Raw genomic sequence first — 27,702 nt, forward strand, 5'->3', positions numbered from 1 at the left:
GACCCTTGAGCAATCTTTGGGTCATTAAAGGATGCACCCAATATTATTTTCTCTTTCAATTTGTCTTTTTTTTTCCACGTAGTAAAGCACAGAAATATGCAACCTCTATTTCATCCATTACTACTACTACTACTACTACTACTACTACTACTACTACTACTACTACTACTACTACTACTACTACTACTACTACTACTACTACTACTACTACTACTACTACTACTACTAGTAGTAGTAGTAGTAGTAGTAGTAGTTGTAGATGTAGTAGTCGTAATAGTAGAAGTAGTGGTAGTAGTAGTAGTAGTAGTAGTAGTAGTAGCAGTAGTAGTAGTAGTAGTAGTAGTAGTAGTAGTAGTAGTAGTAGTAGTAGTAGTGGTGGTGGTAGTAGTAGTAATAGTAGTAGTAATAGTAGTAGTAGTAGTAGTAGTAGTAGTAGTAGTAGTAGTAGTAGTAGTAGTAGTAGTAGTGGTAGTGGTAGTGGTAGTGGTAATAGTAGTAGTAGTAGTAGTAGTAGTAGTAGTAGTAGTAGTAGTAGTAGTAGTAGTAGTAGTAGTAGCAACAATAATATTACTCTTGCTATAAGAATATTTCATGATTATATAAATCTTCTGTAAACAAATCCCATTGTACAGTGTAAAAAATAATTATCGTCATGTCGTATCTTATGTTGATTCATAAAATGTGAATTATTAGAGTTGTACCAAGGACTTATTTTTTAAATTATTAATTTATAATTCAAACTATTAAATAACTAATCTATTAATTAGAAGATTTTACATTATTATTATCACATTAAAATTATCATTATTATTATTATTATTATTATTATTATTATTATTATTATTATTATTATTATTATTATTATTATTATTATTATTATTATTATTATTATTATTATATTATTATTATTATTATTATTATTATTATTATTATTATTATTATTATTATTATTATTATTATTATTATTATTATTATTATTATTATTATTATTATTATTATTATTATTATTTATTATTATTATTATTATTATTATTATTATATTACTATTATTATCATTATTACTATCATTGTTTGCCTTGCTTTATTATTGATTTTATTTATTTGATTTGTTGATGAAAATATTATATTCTTGTATGAGTTATATTGACAATTGCCTACAAATAAACTTTTGAATCTTGTAAAAAAAAAAAAAAAAAAATATGCATTCGCGCAGGTGTGTCCCGGGACAGTCCTGTCCTAGTGCGGAACCCCTTTTGAATAGAAAACAATTTGTCCTGGGACAGTTTTGTCCTAGTGCGGAAGGAGTCTAAGAGGCGTCATGTTTCGTCCTACATGTTAAGTGTTGCTGTTGACTAGGGACCCCGTGTATAGAGCTTTGAGCACGTTTAGTAGATATAGCACTATATAAAAGCTTAATATTTATTTTGAATTTCATAATCCAGACATAAACTCCAATTTTTAGTAACTGGTTGACATCAACATGCTCCTGGTTTGAAACTGTGAGTCACATATTAACAATAGTATTACAACTGTGTGATAGACACATTTTTGAGACTGTGGTTGTGTTGCCAGTTTTGTTTGTCTCCTCTGTCGATTTCATAATCCAGACAGAAAATCCAATTTTTAGAAACTGGTTGACATCGGCATACTACTGGTTCGAACCTGTGAGTCACATATTAACAATAGTATTACAACTGTGTGTTAGACACATTTGGGACTGTGGTTGTGTTGCCAGTTTTGTTTGTCTCCTCCTTCTATCATTGTCTCAATCAAGATATTAAAAGTCTGACACTTCCACACTCCAGCTCTTGAACATGACATTTATTTTCGCCAATGAAAATCAATGGGCGTCTTTAACCCTCTCTTCACCAACCATAGTAAAATCGTCATGTTCGTTACGATTCAACCAACAATTTTCTCATTCTGATTTCTTTTCTATATCACATCATTTAAAGAGAATATATTTTGTTATAGCTATAACAACTTGACATTGTCTTGTCGAGTATATAGAATGTGCTTTTTGCTTCTCTGTTTGAATAAATAAATCTATTTTTGTTTAGGGTGAGCGTAACATTTTGGGTAAGATTCTGAAAATGTACGGTAAGGAGAGAGTTAATCTTCAAGGAGTTCTGATTCTGACAATGTAAGGAATTCAGTTCTTGCAGTTTGGTAAACCAAGACATCAATGAATATATTTCGATTGACATTTTTGTCCTCGTGCATTGTTTATGTAGCAATAACCAACATATACACGGTAACGATGGAAATAGAAGGAAGCACTTCTTAGGACGTCAACTCTATTCAGTCTAAAGGTCTTATGTGGTTTACTTATAGACTGTTTGTGTTTTAATTTAAAATACTCACCTGCTCTGTCCGCCAGATCAATCGTGCTGACGCTCGAAACAACGTGTATCCTTAAATTTTTATAGTCTATAAGAAGAACTTTAGTGAGAACTAAACTGATGTTTAAAAACTATAGCAAAGAGCCGAATAACGTCACTCTATTAATTCAATAGCCAACTTCACTATAATCCTACAGGGTAAAAATGTTGGCCCCCCAGATTATGATGAACTCTATAGACTATAGACCTTTTCAGGATAAGCTACTTTATAGAAACACCACGTAGCCATAGTATTCCCTAAAGTTTGAAAACAACTACATATGTTTTAAGACAGGGATTAGGGTGAATAGAATGAGGCCAAGAATTGAGCCTTGTGGTACATCAAAAGTCAGCATAGAACCATCTGAAGAGAGCCCATTATTTTATGGGGCTGTTCTCTCAAATATGTATCACACGAAGTCAGGACAGCAGTACCGACAATGCCGAAGTATTGGGACAGAGTGATCAATGGTGTCGAATGCAGCAGGAGGGCCCAAGAGAGTAAGAATAGAGACATTGCGTCATCGCATGTGATTAAGAGATACATAGTTATCCTCGTTATTGACGAGTCTGGTTAAATTGCATCCATCTATACACATTCACATTAAGTTCGTGTGTTTGTGAATCGTTTAAGATGCAAACACATTACTAGCAAAAGATTAGAGAGCGTTTGGGGCTACTGAAGCCAAGGATCGTCCCCCCCCCCCCCCCCATTCCCGAGACCTCCACTGTTTGTATTGTTTCCATCCAAAACCTTTCCATTTCCAATTTTTCGCTCGCAAAAATTTGAAACTTTAAAAAATAATCTTTAATAGAAACGTGATACCCATCACAGTCATTTGATATCAATTAAAAGATCACACCATAATACCTACGACGGAAGGTATCCACCGTGATTGTTATCAGTTTTACGGTTATTTACGTGACTTACCGGCGTTTTACGGCACTTTACAATTGTAATTTACTTCATGGCGGCGTGGAATAGATAGTTATTATTCTTGCGTTTCCCTTGAGTCTCTGCTGCGTCGGGGCCATGGGAGGGTGTCGTATTTATGCGTTATAATACCATTTCATGGTGTTAATTCTATGCATTTTGATGAATTATTACACGATGTAATTTATGTTCACGCTTTAATTATAATTCAATTAATTCGTTTTTGGGCAATACCATGTGTCATTTGGAATAAAAAGAATTGGTGTTATCGTTTTCTAAATGAAAATTGGAAATACAAACCTGCCAATCTCTACCAAAAATACGCAGAACTACAAATTTTGGGCCTTGCTGTAGAGTAAGATAAGCTATTCAAATTCCATAAATCATGTCGAAAATGAAATTATTCCACTCCCCATAACTATACCCCACTCGACTCAGGAGTTAATGAATACCTGGCTACAGGCAGTGACATATATCGTAAGAGTGTCAGTACAAAAATGACACCTATCAGGCGACCGGTACTGGGGAATAAATACTATATTCTGAAGGTCCTTGAGCAGGATCAATCCATCAAAATATAAATGAATGTTCATTTTGTTTATTTTGATTCAGTATTTGAAAGATGAGAATAAGACTTCATTCTAAGCACCGGGTTTAAATCGATATAATACCGTTTTGAGACGATTGTTAACATATGGGCCCGTTTTCATGAACGAGGACTAGATTTAGTAATTTACTAGTCTAGAAAATGACTAGCTAGTCTTAAGCCCAAGAGAAACAAGTGTCTAAAAATCGGATTTCATGAACGCTTTCTAGTCTCGGACTAGTTAGTCTCTTGCATAGAAGTGAGCGTAAGGACGGTGACGAATTCGGCTGTTTTGTTCGGGCACATCGCCTCTCTACTACACGAAGGCAGGTAGATACATACGCCTTCATACTTACAACGCAAGAGATTACCAAAGAGGAAATAATTAACACACGTGATATTGACAGTCGACTGCAATGGTGTCCATCGTCGACTGTTAATTTTATATTTAGGCCAATGGCAGTTTCATAGAGACAACGAACACCGAGATTGAAACTCAAAGAAATTGAACCAAGCTAACAAATATTTACACAAAAGAGAACGTGTGTTCCTATTAATCACATTATTTCAGTCAATTGCAATGTCAACAGAGTAACTTTTGTCTCCACTATACATTCAAATAATTTTTTGGGGGATGTTCTTTGACGCAAACCCTTTGATTTTGGAGTCTTTCGTTTACTCTCAATCTCACGAACCGATAGATTCAGTTTTTTAATTTTTTTTTTAAGTCTTTACTCACAAAAAAGTGTACTTTCGACGAAGCCTCTCCTAGTAACTAGAAACAGACTAAAGTATGAAGTCTTGCCTCGGTAAATGACTAAAACTTGGCCAAACTTAGTTCGAAGTTGCCGTGATTTTAGTCCCGGACTTGTTTAGTCGGCTCACATGAAATCCGATTTTTTCAAGTCATTGACTAAAGTCAGAAATAGCGTTAAACGTACAATAGCAATTGCTTGCTTCCCTAAGGATAGGATCCTGGTCTATCGCAAAGTACTTTCCGCCAGATCTAACACACCTAGGTACCCGATCACTGCTGGTGGACAGGACAGGGGGTGGGGGCGGGTGTTGGGGGGGGGGGGTGTAAAAAAACCTATCTCGAATGCATCCGAGATCGATTTCGGTCCCTTTTCTTGTGAAGCGAGTGCTCTACCAACTGAGTTACCGAGACACGCAATCCGGCCTGTAAGGCAAAGAATTTAAATAAGTCTTTCTGTATCAACTCATGAGAGGAGCTGACAATCTGCATACTTGCTTGTGAATTGCGTTTATTATGAATACAATCGCATTTTGGTAACTTTAATATCATCTCCACCGTTACCATTATCATTATAATCATCTTTATCACTGCAATCATCATAACTATTATCATAATTCGAAATCTTCATCGGATCTCTGGAATCAATGAATTGACTTGACTTCTTGTTATTATGTCTTGCTCGTCCTATTTTGGGGCAAAGACCATGAAATCACAGACAATTGACGATACAGAAATTCACGTATTGGCGTCATCTTTATCACGTGATCAAAATGTGACACGTTGTCTCAAAATGGTATTAGCCTATGTCGGAAATATTTAGAAACTGAAATTTGAATTTAATAGTTCAAAATATGAGGCTTGGAGTTGAGTTTAGTCCTTCAGGGCCATTAGGCCCCTAGAGCCGGAGTTTATCCCGGTTTCTATAGCGCGACACGGACAATAAAGATTGTTTGTTACCCTTTACATAGGACGTTAGTCTATCGCAAAGTATTTTCCGCCAGCTCTAAAGACCCAGCTACCCAATTACTGATGGATGGACAGGGGAGGATCTCATTTTAAAAATCTCAAATTTACTCGGGAACGGTCTCTACCAACTGAGCTATCGGGACCACCTCGGTTAATCTTATATAAGTTTTATTGCAGAGAAACTAAACGCTGTTTTCTTTATGTGTGAAAATAAAATTTAAAAAAATAATCGTGTTTCTTATCATTTTGATCTTCAAGTCACTTTGCGATTTCTAATCCATCCCGACATAATACTATATAGAGGTGATGGGTCACATATTAAGTATCTAAAAAAATAGTAAAGATGGTTATCACTTTTCATTTCATAGTTTTCGTCGCCACCATCGCCGCTGACGATCCAATGGCGATCGTTATCTTTGTGGTTTTGTATTATGTTGTCTTTTCTATTGGTTCAAGACGTCAGTCACATTGACGGTTCTGGTGACAGAAATTTAAATCATATTTATTTTTTGTGACCCACCGACTCAAATCGGTATCAAGTCGAAATGAACAAGATGCCGAAAAGTAAAATTCAAGTTCAAATGGTCAAATAATATATGAAATTTTAGTCTTCCGCACTTTTAAACACTATGTTTATTCAATGAAATAATGAAATTATCAATAAAATCTAATACACTCGAGTACGGCTTCCTCAAACACACGGCTTCCTCGAACATACGGCTTCCTCGAACACACGGTTTCCTCGAATACAGTTTCCTCGAACACACAGTTTTCTTGAATGTCCCGATTTATTTTCTTTATTATCATTTATACACAGTTTTCACAAACGTTTTGTTTGTCTCGAGGAGTTCGAGGTAGCCGTGTTTGAGTGTAAATTGATCAAAATCTTATATCTTTGATTTTAAATCATCCCTACATGATATCGTCGAAGTGAACTTGATGTTTAATTTTTATTTTTGGATTAAGTCTTGAAATTTGTTTCAAAATAAATGTCTTCATTGAAGAGAGCGAGCTACGTTTCTTCTTGGCTGGTGGGGAGGGGAGGAGAGATATCAGCGTGGCTCAGCGGTATGGCCTTTGCTTCGTATCCGAAAAGTACCGAGTTCGACAACCCGTCGTACTGTGAGGCCTTGAACAAGTCACACAGCCTTCGCTCGCTTTGCGGCGTTGCACTGCGGCTGACGCCTAGGCTATTCTAGTTTTCCCTTGGAATAGACCCTAAAGACAAATTTCCATTTTAGGATTAAACAAAGGGAAACTTTATCACTTTTTTTTGTATTTACACATTAAACAACTTAAATTTCAAAATTCAGATTGTTTTGACTTTAAACTAAAATATATTCATTTAGTTTTAGTTCGTTCCGACATAATACCATATTGGCCAGTGCATTTCTTTTCTAATGATAAAGAGTAACTTTATTGCCGTAAACTGATAAAACGCCCTTTTTAGTTTGGCAAGTATCTAAAGCTTCAAATACGGTAACACTGTTGTCTCAAACTAAAATCTAAAAACCGCAAAAGCTCGTTACAGGCCTCCTGTCTTGTCCCTAGGCCCTAGTGATGCTGAAGGCGCTAAATAACCGTCTTCACATAATTTTACCGTTATAAACCAAGAGAATAGTGACAGTGATCCGAGTTATCTTGGTAGGGCATGTTGATCTCTTCTAAGATTTGAAAAAACAAAACAAACCCAAACAAACAACTTTCTAATTAATGACAACCCTATGAACTGTGAAAAGATCTCGGAATTAAAATGTGACGACACAAACATGATAACCTGTGGATATTAGCCAGTTTACTGCCGTTCACTGGAAAGTCACACATTTGGCCAGAAAACTCTCCCTTCAAATATCGATCAATTTAAATGATCCTCAGTGTGGCAACCCCCCCCCCCCAAAAAAAAAACAAACAAAAAAAAAACAAAAAACAAAACAAAACAAAAAACAAAAAAGCAAACCCAAAATACCCCCCCCCCCCCCCAAAAAAAAAAATAAACAAAAGAAACTATTTAAAAAATCGCAAAGTTGCAGGTTTAAGAGTCTTTGCCAAGACTGATTAATTGGTTAATAAGCAAAAAAAAAAAAAAATTAAAAAAAAAAGCATTAAAAATAAATAAAACAAAACAAACAACGACGACAACGTCATCAAAAATAACAACAACGACGACGACAAAAACAACTACAGAAGCAACAAACCTCCCTTCCCCCCCAAAAAAAAAAAAAAAAAAACCCCCCAACAAAAACAACCAAAAACACAAAAAAAAAAATAACAACAAACAAAATGAAAAAAAAAAACAAAACTCCGACAACAAACAACGATAATAATAATAATAATAGTAATAATAATAATAATAATAATAATAATAATAATAATAATAATAATAATAATAATAATAATAATGATAATAATAATAATAATAATAATAAATATATTTCTATAGCCCCTTTCGTCGAAACCTCCAAAGCGCTTAAAAAGAACAAAAACAACGACAACGTCAACATCAACAGCAAGAACAGGAAAATAAAGAACAGCAAAAACAAGTAGGTACAGCAAAATGGACAAAACCAACAACGACAACAACAAAAATAGCAACTACGAAAACAACAACAAAAACAATAACACAACAGAAGCCGCATCATCATCATCATCAACAACAATAACTATGACTACAACGGGGTTTGAAAAATAAAAATTGAGTCGTCTCGCCACCACTAAGTGTTAAACAAATCATCGGCAGTGACCTTTGACATTACACCTTGCTCTCTCCCGTGACTCATTCTATTCAGACGTTTGGCATTGGCGTACATTTACAGAGATAGGACGAGAAAATCGCACAGACAACTAACTGGTTGTCTATCTTATATCATTACTAACATAGCAGGTCGTAATGTTTATTGTGACAAATTTTAAAAATGAAATAAAATGATTCTATTATAACGAAAAGTCGATATACCCGATGGAATTGGTGAAATGGGAATATCATGATATATGATCCAAATTTATGGACTCATATTTTGCAGGTCTGATCACCGATCTTAATTAAAGATTGTTTTAACATTTTTGAATTGGAATACTGTATACTATTTTGTGAGGATTTGAGAGTATTTCCTTTAAAACAATGAGACCAAATAGCAATTTGGGTTATCGGACTTGTGAATGTACACTTTGTATTGATGATATTCATTTAGGTAAAATGCTCACATAATCCGCCAGCCAGATACAACGTGCTAACACTTAAAACTATAAGTGCCCTTTAACGTTTATAGTTTGATTGATAAAATTTTGTAATAAAATCTTTATAAAATCATAATAGTTACATGTTTGTTAAATAAAAATATCTATTTACAATTTCTGCAGGAGTTCACATTCCTGCAGATACTTTAAAATTGTAAGCGGATCGACCGACTGGAACAGAGACTTCAAGTCTCTGTTATCATAATGTTGTGACCTTATCTGTTCTAATTCTGTACATTCAATTAAAATGTGTTGAACTGTCAGGTCACAGTTACATGTTCTGCAGAGGGGTTTTTCATCCCTCTCCAGAAGGAAACGGTGAGTGAGGGCAGTATGTCCGATCCGGAGTCGAGTTATTTTTACCTCGTCTCTTCTTTTTAGCCCCGAGTTGGGTCTGGGGCCGAGGTTACTTTTAATTTGTTTTAATTTGTTATGTACATCTCGACTCCAGGATCGTTCCCATTCCTTTCGGACATGTTTTTTTATATTGATCTTTAAATCCGCGTGTGGGATTTTACTGCCCTCTTGTAATTCTTGGCTCACCGCCTCTTTTGCCAGTCGATCCGCTTCTTCGTTCCCCTGGATACCCACATGACTAGGTACCCAGTGAAAACAAACTTTCTTTTTCTTAATAAATAATTTATTTGCACCTTCCAAGATACTTATGAGTCTTGGATCGGTGCAATAAAAATTTGAGATCCCCTTAAGTACGGACAGCGAGTCAGACAAGATCAAGAATTTATTTTTATTCGATCTCTCAGCCAAACGGAGAGCATTTAGGATTGCTCTCGATTCCGCTGTAAAGATCGAAACATTTCTATCCAGGCGAAGTGATCCTGTGCCTCCGATGAGTGATAGGCACATCCTACTGCATCTGCGCTCTTTGAACCATCCGTAAATATGTGAGTATGGTTTTTGTATGTTTGTAATATTGCTTTTAGTGTCTGTTTGTAAATATGTGGGTCTGTTTGTGATTTTTCCAGTTTTGTTAGGTCCAAATTTATGTTTGGTCTATGTATGGACCATGGTGGTGTCTTTGCCTGGACGTATGGATGTATCCTATCTAGACTGATGTTCATGTCTGCGATGTCTTTTTTTATTCTGCAACCTAATGGTGGTGTCATTTTTGGGTGCTTGCGAAATTTTTCTTCTAGTGTCCTATTCGTGTAGTGTACATGTTTGTGTGCTGGGTTGTCGTGCAGCGATGTGACCTTAGTAACATACTGGAGAGCCAGTTTTTTTATTACAACAGTACACGTTTTGATCAGCTATGGCCCCTCAGGGCCGATAAAAGATTGATAAAAGACAGAAACGGGCGCTTAAATGACCTAAATAGTGTCGAAAGCGCCGTTAAACACCTAAAAACAAACAAACGATTGATAAAATTTTTAAAGAACTAATCACCAAAATGTCTGTCTAAATTACAAAGAGCGACGTGACGTCAATTTCGTTCCTTTTATAATCCTTTAGATGATATCATTATTTGTTTTGAAGAAAAACCACACTCGAAATTACCCTTGAATTTGGTAATTAAACGACAGACATAGATCTAATATAAAAATGTATTTTATGCATTTCCACAACTTTACTCTGATCAATGCTCTTCAAAATGTTTTATTTATTCCTCCAGAACAAATTTTAATTTCCATCTCATACAGAGCAAGCCACTTGTTAAGCGTCCCGTTTACCTGTTAGTACACAATGGCAGTACAAAAATACCGATCACTGTTTACATAGCCAAGTACTTATTCTCACCTAGAATGATACATATAAATGCGCCTTACTAAAGAACACAATGGCAATGTCCGGAATTTTTTTATCATTGTCACCCTTCGGATCACTGACCACACACAGCATCGCTTGAAACAAGTAGCCATTTCTACACGTGTGGCTATATGAATGTGGTTTTGTGGTATGACACCCGTCTTCGAATAGGAAAGTCCTGGGTTCGAGTCCTGCTCTGAGCGGTGCATAGTATAGTCCTTGTTAAATGAGGACCTTACCGTTAACTCTGAGAATATAAAACATGCGGTTTCATACAACGTAATATCCACTTAAATATGCCCAAAATGTACCTATTGAAGATCATAGGCATTAAATCGTCCAAACTATCGGGTAACCTCTGTTGTGTAATGGTAGCACATCTGCCCGTTAATCAGGAGGTCTGAGGTTAGAACCCCAGTCGAGGAAGGTTGTTTAAAAAATAATTTTTACTTGTATTTATCTTTCTTGCTTTGTCAGGCAGTGTTTCGTGGACCCTATTTTTCAGAGCTTTATAGGGGTTTCCATGCCAACAACAGCACTTGGCATGAAGGACGAGACATTTTACCTGTAAGGAGCTCTTCATTTTAAAAAAAATGGTCACCGCCCTCATTATACTTTGCTAAGATCCTTCACTCCGGCTGGAGCATAGGCCATCGACGAATCCCCTACACCATATCCGGCTCTGTGCCATCCTCTCTCCATGTTAAGTCTTCAGTTTTTAGATCCTTCATAAAATGCTCTTCTCCAGCTATTTCTAGGCCCCCCCCCCCCCCCACCTCTTCCTCGTTCCCTGCGGGGTTCCACGTAAGAGCCTGCCTGGTAATGTTTGTTGCGGGCCCTCTCAGAGTGTCGGCGCCAAGCCATATCCATCTCCTCCTCTTAATTTCTACTTCTATTTCTTCTTGGCCTGTCATTTCCCTGCATTTCTAATTTTGTCATACTACAGAGGGCGGTGAGAGAATGTGAGAAAGAGACTTTTTTCAAGGACTTAATTTTGTGCCACTCGCAACAGCGGTGCTCAATCCTGTAGGCCAGAAGTCGAGTGTTATACCACGTGGCCACAAAACCATACACTGACAAACGATTTCTTTTATTTTTGCCAAAAAACATCAACTTCATGTATATCGATAAATCAAGTTGACCTCCAACTTATCAAAAATTTTCGAACCCGAGACCAATCCAATGTCTTTTTTTTCCATCTCCTTGCATGTCTTTTCCCCTCCTTTCTTTCCATTTGTATTCTCTTTCTAAGTGAGCGTTCACATATTACGTCATCAAAAATTTGCCCTTTTTAGACCCCCCCCCCCTCCCCCAAGTCATCACTTGTCATCATTGACCTGACCCCCCCCCCCCAACAGATGATGACGTCATCTAATTTAATAAAAACTAAAAGATAACTTTAATTTCACAATATTTATTATTCGTTTTTCAAACCATAAACATTGATTATCAACGTTTGATAAAACACATTCAGACATTTTATTAATTTCAGAAACTGTTGATAATTTATGTTTTACGATACAATGGGGACATAAAATTTAAATTTGCAAAGATAAAATCTAACAAACATTATTTAAATAAGGCTACTTGGTGCAGGTGCTATTTTAAAAAATTCAGAAAGTGTAATTTAAAATAGTATAGGAGGCAAATTATTTTATAGCATATTAGTCTTTTAGTGGAATGAATTTCTGTTTCAATTTCCAAACATAAAATTAATTGATTCAAAAATGTTTCTGCCTTGGACCTCTGGCAATGTACTAGAAATAGTATCATCAATTTCATCTTCATTGTCATCATTTTCTCCCATTTGCTGTTCTTCATGTATGCCGCATTTTCGTGAATGGTCTTTTATTGCTGTGATCCAGGAGTGATACAATGAACATTTAGGGCAAGTTCGCCTTTTGAGAAGTGATACCCCTTTCCCATTTTGTTTCTTGAGAGATGGGCAATACTCATCATAGCAATTTATCTTTAGCTGTTTTGAAAGGAACAAACTTTGAAATAGGCTTAATTTGCCTATGTTTTGATGACATCATCTTGGGTCTGACCCCCCCCCCCCCCATGTCAACACATGTCAACATTTGGTAGACCCCCCCTCCCCCCCTAGCTGATGACGTAATATGTGAACGCTCTCTAAGTGTGGCCTACCTTTGATTTTTATTATCAAAATTGTGCGGTGATCTTGTGGTATGACACTCGCTTTCGGATCGGAAGATCCTGGGTTCGAGCCTCGCTCGGCGCATAGTTGAGTCCTTGGAAAAGGCTCTTTACTCACATTCTCTTACCGTACTCAGGTGTAAAATGAGTACCTGGTCGTTGACAGCGTTGTCTCTGTCAGAAAAAAAATTGTAATATCGCCTAACAGGCGTCATGTTTCGTTCTACAATGTTACGTGTTGCTGTTGGTCAGGGACCCCTTGTAAAGCGCTTTTAGCACATTTAGTGGATATTGCGCTATATAAAAGCTCCCAAAAAATTGAATTTATAGTAAAAAAACATAAAAACGGGTTGAGTTTTTATGTTTTATTCGGGAGACTGATTTTCATTTTTTTTTAGTGACAAAACTAACACTTTGCATTCCCTGTGATTTTAACTATAAAATCACTATTTTTTCTTTTGCATCTGGTTTACCTCGAAATGGTATCGTTTTGAAACGATGGGTCTCAAATGTGTTTTTAACTTTTCCCATGGTTTTACGGTCTCTCATATAACCTCAATTGTGTTGGAAGAGACCTAAAGCAACAAACAAAAAAAAAAATCCCATGGTTTTAGAGGTGCCGCAAAATGTTTCAATTTTAGTCTTTTGGCAACAGGATTCCTGAACGCTCTCAATATCCCTTAAGTTTATTACAAGACATCGCTGACCGCTTTTACACCGACCTCATAAAAAGGGTAAAAGAGAAGTAGATTTGTCATTTGGTCTTCATATGTACTGGAAAGGGTGAGCGTCTAAAAATACAACTTATTCACACGTGAGGGCATCAAAATATCGCACCTTGATCAAAGGTAGATTTCGGCAAGGAGCCGATCTATTTGTGTTATGAATATAATGTTAGGGACATTCCAGTTATTTATTTATTTTAATATGTTTGGTTATAAATGTTTTTGTTATAATCGTGCTTGATTGTGCACCATGCAGTCTATGTGACGTAGGCAATACCGAGACATACGCGCGTAGCAGTCGTCGCGCGACTCGTCTAATTTCATCAGAACGCTCGCAGAACGCGTGGGACCACGACAAAACCAGACTGCTAGACTGCCAATCTGCCATACATTGATATTGTGGCTATTTTCCTCCATTCTAACGCAAAAGGCAACACAGCCGAAGATAGACACCGCCGTTTGTTTGAAATCAGCACTGAAGGTACTGCTTGTTTTATGAGAGGTGTGAATCGAGTGGTGGTGGTTGCACCATGAATTTTTTTTTCGGCGGTGGTGGGGGTTGGTATTTCAGACAGGCCAGTGAGGTCGTTGCTTCAGAAGAAACGAAATATCGGTCTGCGAGGGGTGGTACCAATAATAACAATATTAATGTTTAATAGTTAATCAAATTTCTTGCATTCTGATCCGGATAATATACATCGATAACATATAATTATTTCAAGCTACCGAGGGATTTTGTGAGATATTAAGGTATGTTACATACTTTATTTGAATTGATTTTTAATTTTTAAAAAAATCAACGTATTCGTTTTGGAACTTAATTGATTAACTTGAATTGAGAATTGCTTTTGATTTTATTATTAATAATCAATTCATTTAAGGTTCAAGGAATTAACCACATCATTTATTTATCTATTCATCCATATATCTTCCCTAAAACAATAATAAATAATCTCTTCTCCCGTGCGCCCCCGATGATGTAGGCTACGCGTGATGCTCATAATGAAATATAAAATATGATCATGAATTGTGAAAGCAATAAACCTTAAAAAAGAAAGTTTGCTTTAACTATGAAAACAGCACTACCTTCCCCTTGAAAAAAACACACGAAAAAAACAAAAAAACAACAACTAAACTTCCCTCCTCAAAATAAAAAAAAAAGCAAAGAAATTAAATATATGAATTTTAAAAAACCACACGCGCGCGCAACTAAAATTTAAATAAGAGTTAACAGCAGCGACAGAAATGAACAAAGGAGATTAACCAGAACATATCATTTTAAAGAAAAAAATCTTTAAAAGTTCAAGCATAGATAATTAATTCTGCCGTCAAATCTATTTCATGTCCACGACACACTTTCCATTCAGGAAATCAATATACACGCTGTGGTTCTTTGGAAAAACACGTACTTAAAATTTTGGCCAGCAAACTTATTCTTTAAATCAATTAAAATGATCTTCATCTTGCTAAAAACTCTCAAACCTGGGACTCCAAGAGGATCGATATTTAAACATTTTTCTGGCCAATATGTTAAATACACGTTTATCCAGAATATGGCACTATAAAAGGTCTAATCAACTTACCAACGAAGGACATTGTACTCTTCCCATCTTTTTTTCTACGCCCTGCCCCTATTCTCTCAATAGGGGGCTTGAACCCACGACCTTCGAATTTGGATCTTATGCTTTGCGTATTTTGTGTGTGCTCTTATCCATTACGCCAATGGAATCTACGAGCCCTTGGCAGTAGGCCGAAAAGTAGAACTCAACTCAAGAGGGAGGGAGAAACTGTCTACAGGAAGTGACGTATGCTATAGCTGTATACTTGACTATTGTCCCATTGCATTTTGCCATCAAGGTCGTCTGACTTTGCAGTTTCGGCTGTCTGCTGATCAATGTTATGGAGGCAATTCACCTGTCTCTTTTCTGTACTGTAATTCTCATTCGCTGTCGGTGATGTTTGTCGAAGGGTGTTTTCATGTAATCATTTGAGAGTTACAAGGTCCGCTCTTCGATGGATGGTCCATCCCCTTCCCCATTCCCGCTATCCTCCCCACATTCCGTCCATCCCCTCCCCACTCCTTCCCTCCCTCTTCCCTATATATCGCCACCCCTAGCTACTCTATCTTTCCAGTGATTCACTCATCTTTTATGTCCCTGGCGTCGGTGTATTTCCCGGTTTATGGATCTTGAGTCCTTTGATACGATGGCAGAGATAAAAAAACAAAGCCCCGAAACTTGCCCATCACCAGCTGTGAAAATGTTGACCTCCGTGGATCTTGATGTTGTGGAATTCTGTCTCTTTCCAGGTACTGTTGTTGTTGGTGTTCCTCTTTTTTTTTTTTTAGACTTTGTTCGCCGAAATATAACACCATAAATTTATTTGCAGGGATGTCCACGCTTACTCTCAGAATGTGACCAAAAAAGTCTCAACCTCACATTTGTAATTTGAGTGGGGAGAGGAGTTTTTCAAATATTTTCTGCATAATATCTATATACGTTAAAGTATACTCTCTCTCTCTCTCTCTCTCTCTCTCTCTCTCTCTCTCTCTCTCTCATTCTTTCTCTATCGCTTTCTCTCGCCCTCCCTCTCTCCTCCCCACCTCTCTCTCTGCTTTGTGGTCTGGAGGTATGACTCTTTGGCCTATTGATGCAATGCGTTTAAGCAAAATTAACCATACCAACACACTAAACGTGACTGTGTGTAACCCTTACCGTTTATAGTATGAATATAGTCATTTAGTGAGAACGAACACTAACAGGCTGTCTAAAAATATTAACAAAGAGCCGAGTGACGTTAACGTTTACACCATTCCTTCTATATACCCAACGTAGTGTGTATGTCTTTGGTAAAAAGCTCTTTACTTACATTCTCTCATCGCACTGAGGTGTAAAATGAATACCTAGCTGACAACAGCGTTCTCTCCATTGAAAACCGGATTCATGTCTCCTCCTAATATTAAGAGTTGTTGTTGGTTTGGGGCCCCTTGCGAAGCTAGATGAGCACATACTATGAGTGGACATTGCGTTATATAAGAAAGCTCAAGCTCAAACTCTCTTACTTCTGATATCACCTCACAATCCTCCGCCACCCCACCATCTCTCTCTCTCTCTCTTTGAAAGTGTGTGTTTGTGTTGTTTAAGGTTGCATTTGTGTTCGGAATCAGTATATTGTATTTTTGTAAGGACATGATAGTTTTAATTGGTTTCAGGTGAATAAGATTTATAACAAAAAATTGAAAAACCAAAAAGTCTTAATTATTTTTTCATGTCTCATCTTGTCAACTGCTATCAATGATGCATTGTTTACAAAAATGCAGAATCATTTCACTTTATAAACCAAAAACCAAATCCGTACACGTTTTAAGAACTCAATCGCACATTTGGATGAAATATATCTTGTAAATAGATATTCGATACGCCGTTATCTCATACGATGTTTTGGTGCCAACATGAGATGAATGACGTCGTTATTTGATGCCAAAATGAGATGAACGACTTTGTTTTTTTGGTGCCAAAAAGAATCTCTGAAAAAGATACCTGACACACAAAAGTTACGCAACTCTTTAAAAACACTGTAAAATGTTGTGAATCTAATTATCCTTATGTCATAATAAAACAGACTTTTAGATTTCAATACGACGTCTTTGATATTACTATGATTAGATTTCAATGTTCCAAAGAAATACATATTATACAGAGGTTACCTGAGATTAAGTGTGCGTTCCCATGAACCGTAAACCGTCATCGTAATACGACCGTCTTCTGCCTTTCAAAAATACACTCCATCTGTAAATTGACTTTAATCTCTTCTTAAATAAATCACCGCTGACGAGAGTTTCATAAAAATAATCAGTGTCTGTTTTACGGAGGCGAAGTTGCCAAGTGGATAGCGCGTTGCCTTAAGATCAGGAGAATCTGGGTTCCACACTCGCTCTCAGCTCTTCTCTATTTTTTCCTAGAGCAAAAAACAGCAAGCTTTATTAATTGGTTACTTTGGGCAGCTGCACTGGGGCTAACGCCTGGGTTGTTCTTGTCTTTCTTAGAAGCAGACTCCAAGAAATAATATTCATAATGAACGAGTAGGGGATATTTAATAGAATCCATTCGATTTAAGTTATCGATTGGAGAGGAGTGTATTTTGATATCAGGCGATGATCGGAAAATAAAGAGGGTTACGGTACATGGAAACAGACACTTATTTTTATAGATTGAAAGCTAAAAGTGGGTTGCACAGATTTCTATTGTATAGTACTTAATACCACGGCCTGTCACATATATCACTGACCTTACAATAAGTACGTATTTTAATCTCTACCTTGTTTTTATTTTGCGAAGGTTGATGAAATCATTAATTTTGTTTTTCTTGACAGTAAGTACCTACAAGGCTTACTGAATCGATATGCAATATTACACAACAAACGATACGAGATATTGAAAAGTATTAACTTGAAGGGAAAAGAGATAACCACGTACTATTTTGAGAAACATTTTATGGTGATTAAACCCCATTCTTTGCCATTTTTAATGTTTCAAACTGTTGCTCTTTTATATTGAGTGAAAGAGAACTAAAAATTATAAAAACCGATAAGGTGAGATAGATCTACAATAGAAATTGATCAGGATATTAAGAAAAACATTCGAAGGTGAAAACATTATTTTATCTAATTCTTTGCCATTCTTGACACCTCCTATAAAAGGGGAATGGGGATTTGGTCAAAGTAAGTGAATTAATAAAGAAACAAACAAACAAACACGACAAAACAAAACAAAGAAAGGACATCCCCCATCCATTTAATTTATGACCCATCCATTCAAAACGGTACCACGTGGTAACGGATCAGCTTTGAAAATTGAATTTATAGCCAGACAAAAAAGATCAAGGAATATGAGACTTTTGCCAACATTTTTTGGGGGGTTTTATTAAGTAGAAAGAACAAATTACGAAGGGGCTAGGCAGCAAACTGTCATATCTGTGCGACTATTTGGTCTCGCCTTCGGATTGCAAGGTCCAGGTTTCGAGTCCCACCCTGAGAGGCGCATAGTTGAGTCCTTGGAAAAGGCTCTTTACTCTTATTCTCTCACCTTACACAGGTGTAAAATGAGTACCTGGTCGTTAAAAGCGCTATCAATGTCGGGAAAAATTATAATATCGCCTATTAGGCGTCATATGTTATACTCGTCTTACAAGTCAAATGTTGCTGTTGGCTAGGGACCCCTTGTAAAGCGCTTTGAGTACGTTTAGTGACCATTGCATTATATAAATTCCCAAGTTTTTTCATTACACCTCTGATCATTCCAACCTGAAATTCATTTTTCGCCATCGCCATCTAGTTCGCCACAACATAATTCCGAATTGAAGCGGCGGGTCACATTTGGCAATACTCGTCGTAAAAAAGCATTTGAGCTTGTTTAAAGCACAATATCCAATAAATGTGTTCAAAGCGCATTACCAGTCAGTGGCAAGATGTTACATGTAGTTCGAGACATGGCGCCTGTTAAGCGATATTAAGTATGACAATTCCTTTTCGTTGTTAACGCCCAGGTACTTATTTACATATTAGAGAATGTGAATAAAATGCCTATTTCCACGGACTCAACTTTACGTCGCTCAAAAGCGAGACTCGAACCCTGATCCTACTGGTCCCTAGGCGAGTGTCATATCAAAAGGCTACACGCAGAAACCCTATCTCGATAAAGTACGTAATCAGCTAATCCATTGGTATTCTATATTTAAAAATGGGACAAAAGCTATAATTTTGAAACCTCTAAATGACAAAGATCAAGTTATGTTCTCGTATAAAACGCGATGAACAAAAAAGATTTAAAAAATCAAAACAATATAGCGATAATATATTTACCTACTCCAAATACTCAAAAACTACTCTAAAAACCCATCTCTTCATGCCTCATTTGAGATATCATTTCAGACAAATTAAAGGGTTTCAATATTAAATCCTCGTTAACCACTTAACAAATAATTGCAGCAAACTCTTACACGCTTTCCTCCCCTTCATAATATTCTTAAATAAAGCAGATGCTGTCAGTCAGACGAGAACATTTTAATATTACGTCATCCACATTCAAGAGTTATTCCCCTTAGATCGAATTTTTGCCGTTCTTCTCAAACAGCTTTTGATATTTGCTTTATCTTTGTTTAAAATTTAAAGCTCTCATCAAGAATTGATTCTAATTTGGTATATTGCCGTCATTGCGTTTTGTCAAACAGATTCTTCCCCCAATTTTTAAGTGAGAAAATTGTGCTTCACCCCAGACGGTCGATAAACCTGATTGCTGTGTCAATATTTGCAGTAAAAAGAGTATATTTATATTTTCAACCTCGTGCAAAATGCGTGAATTTACTTAATTGTCCTACAGGGTGAACAAGAAATTATGTATTTGCTTGTACTTCATAACTTCTTTTTTATGTAATGTATATCTGCACTATGAGACTTAATCACGCGATCGGGAAAAAATGTTGAGCTTTTCAAGGATATACAAGAAAATGGACAATTTTCAACACGTTTTGAAATATTTATATATTTTTTAAAGGTGCATGTAGACATTATGTGGACATAATTTGCTAATCAGAACAGACATTTTAGATTGGATTTTGTTGTTGTTAAATATTATTGTAAATTTTTTAAAAAATCAAGCGATTGGCGTCTTCATCTTTTTTGGGGGTTAACGTGGATCAGCGGTACGGTCTTTGCTTCGTACCCGACGCTTAGGTTATTCCAGTCTTCCCTTGGAATAGACCCTAGAAACAAATTTTCCCCATGGGATGAATAAAGAAAATATTTATTTATGACAACAAAGCCGAAGGCTAACCGTAAAACAAACCAAACTAGATTCAGATTAGTACTCAACAGTGCACTGCTGTAGTACTCTATTGTTGCGTCGTATTCTATTATTACAAGGCTCTATCTCTATTATAATATAATAATTACCCTCATCATATCATATCTTGTCGCGCCAGTGAGTCAGCCAGTCCCGGGCAGTCTGGTTGCATTCCCTCAGGTCAGCATTGGTGCAGTGAGGTCCCAGCGAGCATTCGGACAGGATGTGGTCCATGGTCTGTCTGGGGTGACCGCATGGGCATTCAGTGCCCGGTGAGATTTTCCATTTAAAGAGGTTGGTGGCGGTGTTTCCCACCTTTGCTCTAGCTCTGTTCAACGCCACCCATTCTTTTCTCTTGAGGTCTGTGCCTGCTGGGAGCTTTTCTGTTGGGGGCTGGAGGGCATCGTTTGCTGTCTTGTCCCATTCTACCCATTTGTCCACGCGGAAGAATGCTTAGTGGTCTGGGTGAAGGCTCTCTACTGTGAGGAAGCTTTTTCTTGATTTGAGCCTGCTTTTGGGGCAATTGTGGTCATGAAGGGGGTGTCTCTGGTCCATTTCCTGTTTGTATTTTTGTATTTGGGCATGAGTTTCCCTCCGGATGTGTGGTGGGGCTATTCCTGCTGCACGGTAGACCAGTGGTAATGGTGTTGCTCTCAGCTGGCCCGTTATGATCCGGCAGGCGTTGTTGAGCTCGGGGTCTAGCTTGGAGGCATGGCATGATCGAGCCCATACAGCTGAGCAGTACTCCGCAGTTGAGTAGCTGAGGGCCAATGCTGTGGTCCTTAGAGTTTTAGGGTCAGTTCCCCAGTTCATGTTTGCCAGCTTTCCAAGGAGGGCATTACGCGTGGACACTTTTGCCTTGGTCTTCCTCACGTGTTCTCTGAAGGACAGAGTCCGATCAAGCGTCACTCCGAGGTACACTGGGTGGTAGTTGTACTCTAATGTCTGGCCATTCCACTTGATGTTAAGTTTTTTGTGGGCTTGGTGGTTGTTGAGGTGAAATGCACACACTTGTGTTTTCCCTGGGTTGGCGTTCAGCGAGTTTTTAGTGTAGTACTTTGTAAGGGTGTCTAGGGCATTTGTCAGTCTGCTCTCGATTGGTTGGAAGGACACATCCTGTGTTGCGAGGCATAGGTCATCAGCATATATGAATCGGCGGATATTTGGGAACTCAGGCTGATCATTTGTATATATGTTGAAAAGTGTTGGAGCCAGCACTGATCCTTGGGGAAGACCATTCTTCTGGGTGCGCCACCTGCTCTTCCGGCCATCCATTTCAACAAAGAAGCGCCTGTTTTCGAGAAGTGACTGGATAATATTTACAATTTTCTTATTCTTTATCATTTTAGCCACTTTGAGGAGTAAGATCTTGTGATTCACTGTGTCATAGGCTGCAGTGAGGTCGACGAAGACTGTGCCAGTGACCTGTTTTGTCTCAAACCCATCTTCTATGAATTGTGTAAGGTTAAGAAGTTGACCACATGTTGACCGTCCTGGTCGGAATCCAGCCTGGTCTGGAGACAGTTGTTCGTCTAGACTGGGTGACATGCGGGACATAACCATTCGCTCAAATAGCTTGTATGCGATGCACAGGAGGGAGATCGGGCGATAGCTTTTCTTGGATTTTGGATCTTTCCCCGGTTTCAGTAGGGCGACTACTCTTGCTTTCCTCCATGCACTTGGCAGCCTGTTTGTCCTTGCGCATACATTGAAGAGGTCCAATAGCCAGGATAGGGTTCTCGGGCCAAAGTGTTGAATCATCTCAGTTGTGATTCCATCCAGTCCAGATGCTTTTCCTGCCTTCAGATGGGACAAGGCCTCTAGTAGCTCCTCCAGGGTAAAAGAGTCAAGATGATCTTCACTATCCTTGAGGGCTTTGTCCATCTCACCTTGTCAAGGAAGTCCCAGGTTTGGGAATTGTTGACAAAGTGAGTGCCATTTTAATCGATCGGCATTTGAAGGACGAATTCTCTGGCCAAAATCTTTAAAATATGTTTAAATAAAAAAAAAAGAGTACTTTCAAGAGCTAGATAATCTAAGAGAGATAACCCATGCGTTCAAAATGCTTCGACGTGCGAGAATAAAAATGAGAAAATTCGTTATAACATTATTATAATGATGTATAATGTGTCAATTAAAGTGATTACGAGGTGAAAAGAAAATCAGAAAATGAAAATTAGAACGTAAAGAGGTTGTTTTATTTTTTAAAAAATCAGAGCGGAGTCGTTAGATCATGGAACCAGGTCATGGTGACATCCAAACAATGAATCTGAAGAGATGAATATGTGACGCATCCTCTCAAAACGATACTCTATCGAAGTGAATCAGTTGCCAAAAAGTGTCGTTAAAGTTATAGAGGGCGAAGTGGCCGAGTGATTAAGGCTGTGCACTGTGACCCGGAAGGTCCCGGGCCCGAGCCCCGCTTCAGGCACTTTCGTTTCTTTCCTTGGGCAAGATTATTAACCCCCAATTTGCTCACTTTGGACACAACATGGGGGATTCCTGTTTACATTAGATATCATGTTTGATTGATTATCTACAATCCTTCAATGAATGCCTCGGCGACGGTATCCTATGATGCAGTGGCGGATGGGCGTAATTAAAAAAGAAAAAGTTATACTAAATAGGAATGCGATATTATAGGATTAAACCACACGTATCGAGATGTAAGCACAGGTTAAGGTTTCACGAGCGTGTAAAGTGAACATCTTAAATCAAAACGAGTGTTTATAACCCAACACACATGATTTAATCTTATTATTACTTCTCATCCAATACCAGTCATAATACAAGGCAGTCTAAAAGAATAAGTAAAGAGGAGGCAAAGCGATTAACTAAAAAACAAAACAAAACACAAACAAACATAAAAAACTTGAGCTTTTATACGAACAAACACACACACACACACACACACACACACACCTATAATATATATATATATATATACACGATATTGCGCTATATATATATATACATATATATATATATATAGCGCAATATCGTGTATATATATATATATAAATATATATATATGTATATATATATATATATATATATATATATATATATATATATATATATATATATATATATATATATATATAGCTATGTAGCGCAATATCCACTAAACGCTTTACAAATTTAAATTGAAAATATCAAATAGAATATTTCTACTGCCGTCTGCATCTATTTCGACTTGACCTCAAAAGCATGGGTCAAGAGGCGTGCTTTAATTAGTCCTCTCTCTCTCTCTCTCTCTCTCTCTCTCTCTCTCTCTCTCTCTCTCTCTCTCTCTCTCTCTCTTACTCTTATCTATCTATCTATCTATCTATCTATCTATCTATCTATCTATCTATCTATCTATCTATCTATCTATCTCTTTCTCTAATTATGTAATTCCGTAATTACACTGGGCGTTGATCATGAACCACGATTGATGACTCATGATTGGGTTTTAGGAAAATTTGGCTCCAATTTCAGAACTTCGTGAGCACCTCTAAGTCATTAAAAATGATTGAAAATGAAGGTTGATGCTAGAGTACATAATCTTAATATGTTTGAAGTGTCATTTCATCAATCTGAGGGAAAATTGTTGATCTAGAAAGTTAACTTTAGCGACTTCTATTTTAATCTCCTAAAACGACGATTTTTAAATTTTTCAATTAGACAGATCTGCAATACTGTTTTGAGGCTATGGGACACAATTTGTGAATCTTGAGAACAATGTTAAAAGGTAGGGAAAATGAATGAAGTAGAAGGTTTAATTTTGGCAATAATTTGATAAGCCGCAGAGGCTATGACGACGATTAGTTATAATGTTAATGATAATTTTATTTTTGAAATAAATTGAATTTTAGAATGAACGAGATTTTAATGAATTGATAAGTTATGAAGTTTAGCTCTTCTCTTCACTTAATTACGAAGAGAAAGAGCTTTTGCGGGAAACGTTTAACATTGAAGTGCGAATAGTGTGAATGAATGTGTAAGATATTTACAAGAAGCGTATGTGGATATCCTGTAATTACTCGAGTGTTAGTGTTAGGATGGTTAGGGATTCTGTTTATATACGTGGGCAAGACATAATACGATGATTTCTAATTAGACACAAAGGAAAGATTGCTCTTAAAAGAAAAAATTGAGCTTTATATAGAGCAATATCCACTAAATGTGCTCAAAGCGCTTTACAAGGGGTCCCTGACCAACAGCAACATTTAACATATAGGACGGGACTTGACGCCTGTTAGGCGATATTACAATTTTTCGGACAAAGACAACAGTGTTAACGGCCAGGTACTCATTTTACACCTCAGTACGATGAGAGAATGGGAGTAAAGAGCCTTTTCCAAGGACTCAACTATGCGTCGAGCGCGAGGCCGGAACCCAGGACCTTCCGATCCGAAAGCGAGTGTACCACTAGACCACATAGCCGCACAAGCTCTTAAGATTTACTTCATTCTTTGTTTGTACAAGTTACCTTTGTGGAACTTTATTTTGGGCGCGCTTGTAAACACCTAGATCTTTACTTGTTTGCTATCTCACCATCCTCCTTATCGCCCGGGTTAACAATGTGTCTCAAACGCTTTTAGACAATTCAAAGCCCCAAGGGCCATGGGGACGGAGTTTCTCCCTGTTTCAGTACCATTCAACGAAATGTAACAATAATTGCTTCCACTCTTTGGCTAGAACGCTAGATGCCTTAAAGTACCTTCCGCCAGATCTGATAAAACTAGCTAGCCAATAGATATTGGATGGATGCGGGAACAGTGAAAACATCAACTACAAACGGAATCGATACTATTACAATTTTTTGTGAACCCCCTTCCAAAAAAAAAATCTTGAACTTTTCTATAGCGCAATATCCACTAAACGTGCTCAAAACGCTTTATAATGGGTCCCTGGCCAACTGCAACACTTAACATGGAAGACGTGACATGACGCCTGTTAGGCGATATTAAATTTTTTATTCGGACAGATACAACGCTGTAAACGGCTAGTTAATCATTTTACACCTGAGTGAGGTGAAGAGAATTTACTTTCAACCGCACTATTCCCCCTCCCCCTTCTTCCCTCCCTCCCTGCAATCTCTAACACTCCAAAGTAAATGAATGTTTAAGTACTATTCTTCTGTGATCCGAACATATTATTTGTCATCCATCGCCTCAAGTCGGTATTATGCTGGGGTTGTCTAGATCAGTGCTTGTCAACCCTTTACAAAAAGAAAATCGTACACTCTTTCAACTTTAACATAAAAGCGTGTACAGCCCAGTCATCACGACACACTAAAATACGCTTCAACAGTCATGACGTCACTTCCCCCGTAATGACGCAGAGTAACTTAGTCTGGCTTTAATCTATCGGAACAATGGCGGGCGCCCTTTTGAAATATTTCTCTGACGAGTTTAAAAGTGTATGCAGAGGCGAAAAACATTATAAATATGATTATGTTTTTGACTTTTATACATTCTGATCACATGACATGAAAAGTTCTAGCCAGCTTGAAGAATAATAAGTACCGATTTTCTTTGTTTATAACCAAGCTGCTCGCGGTTGCTGGGTGACGTGACATCAGACTATTGCATCCAATTGTCCCGATTGGGGAAAAATAAATATTATGATATCAAATACCACTCATGATGTATGCATTACATGTACGAAGTTGTTTTTTGTAGTGTGGCTATATTGTTTTATGCTTTTATGTGATACACCTTTAAAATATTGGTACACCCCGGGGTGTTCAATACACCCGATTGAAATGCACTGGTCACATCAAGATGATAACAAGTGAACCTATAGATAGTTCGAAATTGACGCCACTCAGGTCTTTGTATTTGTTTTTTGCCATCCGCGTTTATGAGTAATTCTCACTAAACTGTATTAATCAGACTATAAACGTTCATGTTTACAGACAGTTTTGTGTGTTGGTCCGTTATATTTCCGGGTGGCAATGTTGTGAACTTTTTAGCCAAACACATACTATCTATAGTAAAAAAAATATGGGATGTGAGTAGTGTTTGTATTTTTGATTGGAGGATAATGAATATAATTTCGTAAACTGACAAAAACTAAACTTTCATATTTATGGTTGTCTTAAATTTAAAACCCCTTTTTGGCACGTTGTTTACCTCGACATAGTACCGTTTTGGGACGTTAAACCACATTTTAAAAACATCAACAAAAGCAATGATACAACAATTTTCATCTTTTATTTCTAGCAATGTTAAAATTTTAAATGAAGTCTTTCTTATTCCTTAGTGAAGCGTTTCCAGATTTTACCCACCCTTTTAAACCATTTAATTGCCGTACTCTGGAAAAACACTTCTTTAAAAATTTGGCCAGTTGTCCTTCAAATATCGATCGATTTAAATGGCCCTCATCTTGGCAAAAAGAAACAAAACAAACAAAACAAAACAAACTTGCGAGGTCCCTCGGGTTTGAGACCGATATTTGAAGAACGAATTTTCTGGCCAGATTTTTAATTACGTGACTTTCCAGAGTGCGACAGTTAACGTGTAAAAGATAAACGTTTTTAAAAATACAAATTGTTGAAATAGATATAATAGATATCTAGTTAGAAAAAAAATAGTTCTAAATGATAGCAGATAGCAGGGAGAGATTAACGAAAATTTTGGATTGAGTTAATTGTTAAGGTATATAAAGCATGTGAGATGAACTGATGGAGATAAAGATGGTTTGTCTTGTGTATATTGACATCGATGCATACCTTCTTATTATAAGATGTTATCTGTTATATAGGAAGGGAGGAACTGACACATACACTTACACACACACCACACACTTAGAAAGAAAGAAGATATATAATATTTTATAATATATCAAAATTTAATTTATATAAATAATATAAATATATATATATAATTATATATTTATTATATTATATATATATTGAGGTATGAAGAGAGATCCACACACACACCAGAGAAGAGAGAGATGGAGAGAGAAGAGAGACACACACAGAGGAGAGGGAGAGTACGAGAGAGGAGAGAGAGAGAGAGAGAGCTATTGTGTCGCGCAATAGATCCCCAAAATGCTCTTAGGCGTTACACGTGGCAAATACCATTACTACCCAAAAGCCGGCTGAAGATAGGAAATTGACGTCACTAAGCTTGTTATTGTTTTTTTTTGCCACCCGCGTTTATGAGTAATTCTCACTTAACTGTACTGACCAGACTATATAAACGTTTAAGGTTACACATACTTTTGTGTATTCGTCGGTTATACTTACGGATGGCAACGTTGTGAGCTTTTTAGCCAAGCGCATACTCTCTCTATTGGAATGTTTTCAAAAGTTTCCCAAATTAGCCTACCTCGACATTTTGCCGTATTGAAGCGGTGGATCAC

General features: G+C 37.1%; 1 protein-coding gene across 5 annotated transcripts in view; it reads left to right on the forward strand.

Annotated features, from left to right (window-relative positions):
• Nucleotides 1–27,702, forward strand: part of LOC144972945 (C-type lectin lectoxin-Lio3-like) — a 153,007-nt gene that overhangs the window by 72,701 nt on the left and 52,604 nt on the right. For 3 of the 5 annotated variants that reach the window (XM_078914788.1, XM_078914791.1, XM_078914792.1), the window contains exon 1: nt 14,084–14,254. The exons of 1 other annotated variant lie outside the window; for it this stretch is intronic. The gene's annotated coding sequence lies outside the window, so the exon portion shown is untranslated. Of the gene's footprint in view, nt 1–13,845; nt 13,986–14,083; nt 14,255–27,702 lie in introns of those variants that run through there. One more of the 5 variants, XM_078914789.1, reaches the window with a different exon arrangement.

Source organism: Berghia stephanieae, chromosome 5 (genome assembly GCF_034508935.2).
Source record: "Berghia stephanieae isolate SIO BIC M18660-M18661 chromosome 5, UCSD_Bste_1.3, whole genome shotgun sequence".
Classification (NCBI taxonomy): domain Eukaryota; kingdom Metazoa; phylum Mollusca; class Gastropoda; order Nudibranchia; family Aeolidiidae; genus Berghia; species Berghia stephanieae.